Below are 8,222 nucleotides of genomic sequence, written 5' to 3'. Positions count from 1 at the left end.
AAAAATAAATTTCTTTATGCATCTTTCTATGCATAAAATCAAAATTGATGAGAATAACTCTTTTGAAATAAAAATAAATTTCTTTATGCATCTTTCTATGCATAAAATCAAAATTTGATAAAGTAACGCTTTATAATTAAAAATTTTCTTTTATGCATCAATTCAATTTTAATAGAAGTAACACTATTATAATAATAAAAAAATTCTTTTATGCATCTATTTATGCATAAAAATCAATTTTGATGAACGTAACAAAAGTATTCCCAATATGCATCTTTCTATGTATAGAAATTAATTCTAATGAAAATAACACTTTTATAATAAAAATATTTCTAATATGCATTTTTCTATGCATAGAATAAAAATAAGACTTTTAGAATACACAAACGGTGGGGATTACTCTTTTTGAATAATAAAAGATAAAACTTATTTCACAAAATTTAAGAAAATTTTGCCATAACCTCCTTTGTATGGCTGACCATTTTTTAATTTTTTTCATTCTCAAGTTACTTAGAAATTATCCCAAATGGTTTAAAGCATTCTAAACAATCAAAATCCACTTTTTAAAGAGAAACAATATGAAAAGTTTAATTCTAACAATTTAATTACATAACTAGGATAAAGAAAGGCTGAATTCAAGAATAAAGAGAGGGCGAAAACCTTTCCAACAAGGCATGACATAATTTTTCATTTTAAAGAAAATAAAAATTAGAAAACCATTAAGTGGAATAAAGAAAAAGTAGGCTTTCTAACTTACATGAATTTTTGTGAGCTTTCCTTTGGCTTGATGGTTTGAGGGATCTACTCTTGTTTGCAACAAGAGTGGCCACCAATTCTTTTGAAGAGGAAATGGTCAAAAACTAATGAATTATCAACAAATTCACTGTTTTTGGCTCTAGGGAGGAGTAGAGTAATAGTGCATAAAACACTATTAACCATTTACAAAGGGGGAGGCTTCATTTATAGGAAAAAGTGAGCCTCTAACCAAGCAAATTGATTCTAGAATTTTTCAGATCAGTTTGGTCAATTTTTGACCATTTTTAGGTCAGTTTAGCTTACTTGTTGGATCTAGTTGAAACAGAAGAGAGGAGAGATGAAAATATCTCATTATTTGTGAGTTTAAAACTCAACCACACATGTGAAATAGGTGCCTCCTTCATGAGGGAAATTCCCCACACTGAGGTGTCAAAATGTATCATTTCTTCTAAATATCTCTTCTTTTTTAACTGATAACCTTGTCCTTAGTCAACTCTTCATCTTATGTGAGCATTTACTCATTTTTGGGGGATTTTCTTTTATTCTTCCATTTATCTCCTCCCTAAATTTGGATTAATCTAATTGGTCCATAGGAACCTTAATTCAAAAATTTTTAAAAATCTGGACCCTTAGGCTAAGGTCCTTTTTACCTAATTTCAATTTATTCCAATTGCACATTGGAAATTTTTTTTTAATATCTGTTTCAGGGGAGACCATTTTAGACACTAGGAGGATTTTTATATCCAAAAATATCTCAATTTTGAATTACCTCCCTCTAGAAATTTTCTCTCTCTATGCCAAAATAGGGTAAAACAGGATCTTTCTTTTATTTCAGAGAGGGGAATAATTATAAGATCAAAAGGGGAGGTTCTTACACCTGCACACCTCAAAAACCAGAGGGAGGAATCTTACATCCTACCCCACTTAAAAAATGCGAGATGTCCTCATCTCGCAAACTTAGAGGAGAACTCTTTTCCTTAAGATCCAACTGATTCTTGGGTTCCTTATAGTCTGGTGAACCCAATAGAATCCTGGGATAAAGATCCCTTATATAAAACTCATCAGATAATAATTCACTCTTCACTCAGATCGTAACATTCAATTCACTTAGATAATAATTCACTTAGATAATAATTCACTCAGATCGTAACATTCAATTCCTTATCACAATAATGGTCCATTAGACCGAAATTTCTAAAAGTGAACAGCCCTCCATGGGAATTTTCAATTTTAGAGATTTTTTATTTGACATCCCTTAACTTGATCCACTGGGTCGTGTTAACAGCAACAATCTGTCAACACAATCCACTAATCTCATAGTGATTTACTGAAGTCATTAACATCATTCCAGTTATGAACATCATCATAGGGACTCGTCCCATTCATCCTCATTGTGGTTTTGCTTAGTTTATTACATTTCAACCAAAATTTAAGAATCTTCATTTTTTAATCAGAATCCAAATCAACTCATTAGTTCTCAACTAGAATTTAAAATCATATCAACCACATTCGAATTCATCATCTCGATAGTATTAATGCTTATAATTTCAAGTCTTAGATTTACTCGTATATACTACCAGTAAAGAGCTGCAGTTATACCCTCGGTATATACGGGTAGTCACGGTCCTTAGAACTATAAGGTAAATACCATCATGTCTAGGCCTCAAGCAAGTCAGGGATTCCATACAATTGCAGTACTTCCATCCGAAGACCCAATTACCAATTTACAAATTTTAGTTTGAATTTCAATTTGTATGAATTTTATCACATAAATACAACCTTTTACTGCTTCTTCATAAATTTTTGACATTTTTGGCTTCTCGGTTGATCTCATTAGCCAATTCGCTCTAATACCAGCTGTAAGGTCCCTATCCCCACCGCGCAACGAATTCAGGAGTGCTAGCAGCGGAAGTAGCACTTCTTGCGCGGGGTAGGGTCCCACACTCAGGGCCTCGCCCACGGATATCCGGACAAGAGACTAATCCATCGGTTCTTCCAAAACCAAACCCGAAAAAACTTCCCTTGCCCGGAAAGCACAGGCGATTCCTCCAAGATAACTTTTCTCTAACGTACTCAAAAGCCTTAACTAACTGAACTAATCTGACCGAACCTGTAAGTCCCATAGTCAGATCAGGGAAAAGATTGTACTTGGATCATAGAGACCAACGCTTTTTTCCTCATTGAGAGGCACAGCCGTTGATTCTTTTCCATAGAATAATTTTTGTCGAGGATTTGCTTCATTTATCGAACCAGAACAGAATTGAGTCTCAATTTAGGGATCCATCAGTCCACCCCATCCAGTTCCATGGATTAGCCAACCGCCCAACCACTGTAGTGATGGGATCCAATTAAGAATTTGGTTAGGTTGTCCCGGGTACCAGGGAAAAGAGTTCCCAGGCCCCCTAGCCGAATATTCATGCAAACTTAAAACTAGTCACACCACTTACACACCCAATATGAAATTGCCTTTTTCACAGATTCAACATTCTTTAAAACAATCATTTAATGAAACCATAGTGTCACTGATCATAATCCTCTAATTATCCAGTTGAATCCTTATTTCCAAACATTCCTTCATCGGTGTACCTATGGCATCATTGGCAACCAGAACGCTCACCCCTTGTCCACTCAGGGGCCTTTTCGATAGTTCCTAGCTCATAGTAACCCGCACGTATTCACTTTAACAAAAATGGAGTCTCCGTTGAAGATCAGCCCCAACAGATCCATATAAAAGAGCCATGGTCTCATCCGTTTTGAGGACCAACAAGGTCAATCAACCAGATCCATGCCCGAATTCAAAAAACAACTCTTACTCCTTGTTCCAATATCTTCTTGGATGTACGTGTGGGTATCTTCAGTGACCTAGAGCCCGAGCAGCGTATGGTCAGCACCCTCTAGGATCCTTCGCAGGTCACCTAGCGCTTCACTCATAGGCTGCTTCCTTGGTCCCTCATCCACTGTACCGGGGAAGCTCACCATTTAAATCAAACCGAGGCTGGTCAAGACCTCGACCAACCTTGCTACGCAAGACGTCCTCCGTTGACCCTCCCCGTCAGCAATTGCAAAATTAACAGATAGGTCTCCACGACCTCATTTAGTTATACCCTTGGTATATACGGGTAGTCACGGTCCTTGGAGCTATAAGGTAAATACCATCATGTCTAGGCCTCAAGCAAGTCAAGGATTCCATACAATTGCGGTACTTCCATCTGAAGACCCAATTACCAATTTACGAATTTCAGTTTGAATATCAATTTGTATGAATTTTATCACATAATTACAACCTTTTACTGCTTCTTCATAAATTTTTGATATTTTTGGCTTCTCGGTTGATCTCATTAGCCAATTTGCTCTGATACCAGCTATAAGGTCTCTATCCCCACCGCGCAACGAATTCAGGGGTGCTAGCAGCGGAAGTAGCACTTCTTGCACAAGGCAGGGTCCCACACTCGAGGCCTCGCCCATCCACGGATATCTGAACAAGAGACTAATCCATCGGTTCTTCCAAAATTGAACCCGGAAAAACTTCCCTTGCTCGGAAAACACGTGCGATTCCTCTAGGATAACTTTTCTCTAACGTAGTCAAAAGCCTTAACTAACTGAACTGATCTGACCGTAAGTCCCATAGTCAGATGAGAGAAAAGATTGTACTTAGATCATAGAGACCAACGCTTTTTTCCTCATTGAGAGGCACAGCCGTTGATTCTTTTCCATAGAACAATTTTTGTCTGGGATTTACTTCATCTATCGAATCAGAACAGAATTGAGTCTCAATTTAGGGATCCATCAGTCTAGCCTAACATCCAGTCCCATGGGTTAGCCAACCGCCCAACCAGTGTAGTGATGGGATCCAATTAAGAATTTGGTTAAGTTGTCCCGGGTACCAATGAAAAGAGTTCCCAGGCCCCCTAGTCGGATATTCATGCAAACTTAAAACTAGTCACACCACTTACACACCCAATATGAAATTGCCTTTTTTTCACAGATTCAACAATCTTTAAAACAATCATTTAATGAAACCATAGTGTCACTGATCATAATCCTCTAATTATCCAGTTGAATCCTTATTTCCAAACATTCCTTCATCGATGTACCTATGGCATCATTGGCAACCAGAACGCTCACCCCTTGTCCACTCAGGGGCCTTTTCGATAGTTCCTAGCTCATAGTAACCGGCAAGTATTCACTTTAACAAAAATGGAGTCTCCGTTGAAGATCAGCAAGATCAACCAACAGATCCATATAAAAGAGCCATGGTCTCATCCGTTTTGAGGACCAGCAAGGTCAATCAACCAGATCCATGCCCGAATTCAGAAAACAACTCTTATTCCTTGTTCCAATATCTTTCCCGACGTACGTGTGGGTATCTTTGGTGACCCAGAGCCCGAGCACCATATGGTCAGCACCCTCTAGGATCCTTCGCAGGTCACCTAGCGCTTTACTCATAGGCTGCTTCCTTGGTCCCTCATCCACTATACCGGAAGCTCACCATTTAAATCAAACCGAGGCTGGTCAAGACCTCGGCCGACCTTGCTACGCAAGACGTCCTCAGTTGACTCTCTATCTCAGCAGTTGCAACTTTAATAGATAGGTCTCCACGACCTCATTCACAAGATGGTCAAAATGGTTCCCCAGCATTCTTGACATAAAACAGTCATTTAAAAACGGATTTCACATACAATATACAATTCCAACAATATTTCCATCTTTTCTCATCACTCCACATCCTTTCACATTAGTCCCCATCTTTTCTCATCTTCCCACAAATTTTTTTTTTCTTCATCGATCCCTATCACATCACATCATTCCCACATCAAATCACATCCAATCGCATCATCCACACATCAATCCACATCATCCATACATCCATCCATATCATCCACATCAATCCACATCATCCATACATCCATCCACATCAATCCACATTATCCACACATCCATTCACATCTTCCATACATCCATCCACACGTTAATCCACATCATCCACACATCAATCCACATCATCCATACATCTATTCACATCAATCCACATTATCCACACATCAATCCACATCATCCACATCAATCCACATTATCCACTCATCCATCCACATCTGTCCACATTACCCACACATCAATCCACATCATCCATACATCCATTCACGTCAATCCACATTATCCACACATCAACCCACATCATCCATACATCCATTCACGCGTCAATCCACATTACCCACACATCCATTCACATCTTCCATACATCCATCCACATCAATCCACACGTCAATCCACATTATCCACACATCAATCCACATCATCCATACATCCATTTTCACGTCAATCCACATTATCCACACATCAATCCACATCATCCATACATTCATCCACATCATCCATACATCCATTCATGTCAATCCACATTATCCACACATCAACCCACATCATCCATACATCCATTCACGTCAATCCACATTACCCACACATTAATCCACATCATCCATACATCCATCCACATCATCCACATCAATCCACATTATTTACTCATCCATCCACATTAATCTGCATTACCCACACATCAATCAACATCATCCATACATCCATCCACATCAATCCACATTATCCACTCATACATCCACATCAATCCACATTACCCACACATCAATCCACATCATCCATACATCCATTCACGTCAATCCACATTATCCACACATCAACCCACATCAATCCACATTATCCACACATCAATCCACATTCATTTTCATAAGTATTCCCATTCTCATCTAATCACATCTTTTTCTATCTCATCACTTATTTCCTCATTTATCCTCATCAGATCTCATCCACTTGCATCTAATCACATCTTTTTCTATCTCATCACTTATTTCCTCATTTATCCTCATCAGATCTCATCCACTTGCATCTACCCATACATCTCATCACTTCACATACATTAACATCTATCCAGTTTACATCGCATCTTATCACATCCATTTCGCATCACATCTCATTCATTCACATCCCGATTCACATGCTAACACATTCGTTCACGTCCCTTATCGTTCATTCACATCCCAATTCACATGCTAACACATTCATTCACATCCTATATCATTCATTCACATCCCGATTCACATGCTAACACATTCATTCACATCCTATATCATTCATTCACATCCTGATTCACATGACATCATATCTCATCTATTCATTCACATTTATCTGATTCACATCACATCTATTTACCTCTCATTCTCATCACTTCTATTCTCATCACATCCATCCACTATTCATTCCCATCTATCTGATTCGCATCACATATCATCACATCTATTTACCTCTCATTCTCATCACTTCTATTCTCATCACATCCATTCTCTATTCATTCTCATCTATCTGATTCATATCACATCTTATCACATCTATTTATAGAATGTAAGAGAATTCTTATTTTTGATATAAAGATTCTTTACGCATCTAATTATGCATAAGAACAACTTCAGTGGGAAATAACACTTTTATAAAAATCCATTTATGCATCTATCTATGCAGAAATTCAGTTTTAAGGAGAATAACACTTTCGAAATAAAAATAAATCTTTTATGCATCTTTCTATGCATAAATTCAATTTTAATGAGAATAACTCTTTTGAAATAAAAATAAATTTCTTTATGCATCTTTCTATGCATAAAATCAAAATTGATGAGAATAACTCTTTTGAAATAAAAATAATTTTCTTTATGCATCTTTCTATGCATAAAATCAAAATTGATGAGAATAACACTTTTAAAATAAAAATAAATTTCTTTATGCATCTTTCTATGCATAAAATCAAAATTGATACAAATAAGTCGTTTGAAATAAAAATAAATTTCTTTATGCATCTTTCTATGCATAAAATCAAAATTGATGAGAATAACTCTTTTGAAATTTAAAAAAAAATTCTTTATGCATCTTTCTATGCATAAAATCAAAATTTGATGAGAATAACACTTTTGAAATAAAAGTAAATTTCTCTATGCATCTTTCTATTCATAAAATCAAAATTTGATGAAAGTAACACTTTATAATAAAAATAAATTCTTTTATGCATCTATTTATGCATAAATTCAATTTTAATGAAAGTAACACTTTTATAATAAAAAAAACTTTTATGCATCTATTTATGCATAAAAATCAATTTTGATGAAAGTAACAAAAGTATTCCCAATATGCATCTTTCTATGCATAGAAATTAATTCTAATAAAAATAACACTTTTATAATAAAAATATTTCTAAGATGAATTTTTCTATTCATAGAATAAAAATAACACTTTTAGAATACACAAACGGTGGGGATTACTCTTTTTGAATAATAAAAGATAAAACTTATTTCACAAAATTTAAGAAAATTTTATCATAACCTCCTTTTTATGGCTGACCATTTTTTAATTTTTTTCATTCTCAAGTTACTTAGAAATTATCCCAAATGGTTTAAAGCATTCTAAAC

Source organism: Cibotium barometz, chromosome 18 (assembly GCF_041138505.1).
Source record: "Cibotium barometz isolate CiBa-2024 chromosome 18, ASM4113850v1, whole genome shotgun sequence".
NCBI classification, from domain to species: domain Eukaryota; kingdom Viridiplantae; phylum Streptophyta; class Polypodiopsida; order Cyatheales; family Cibotiaceae; genus Cibotium; species Cibotium barometz.
The sequence above is the reverse complement of the archived record's forward strand: the minus strand, read 5'-3'. Positions refer to the sequence as shown.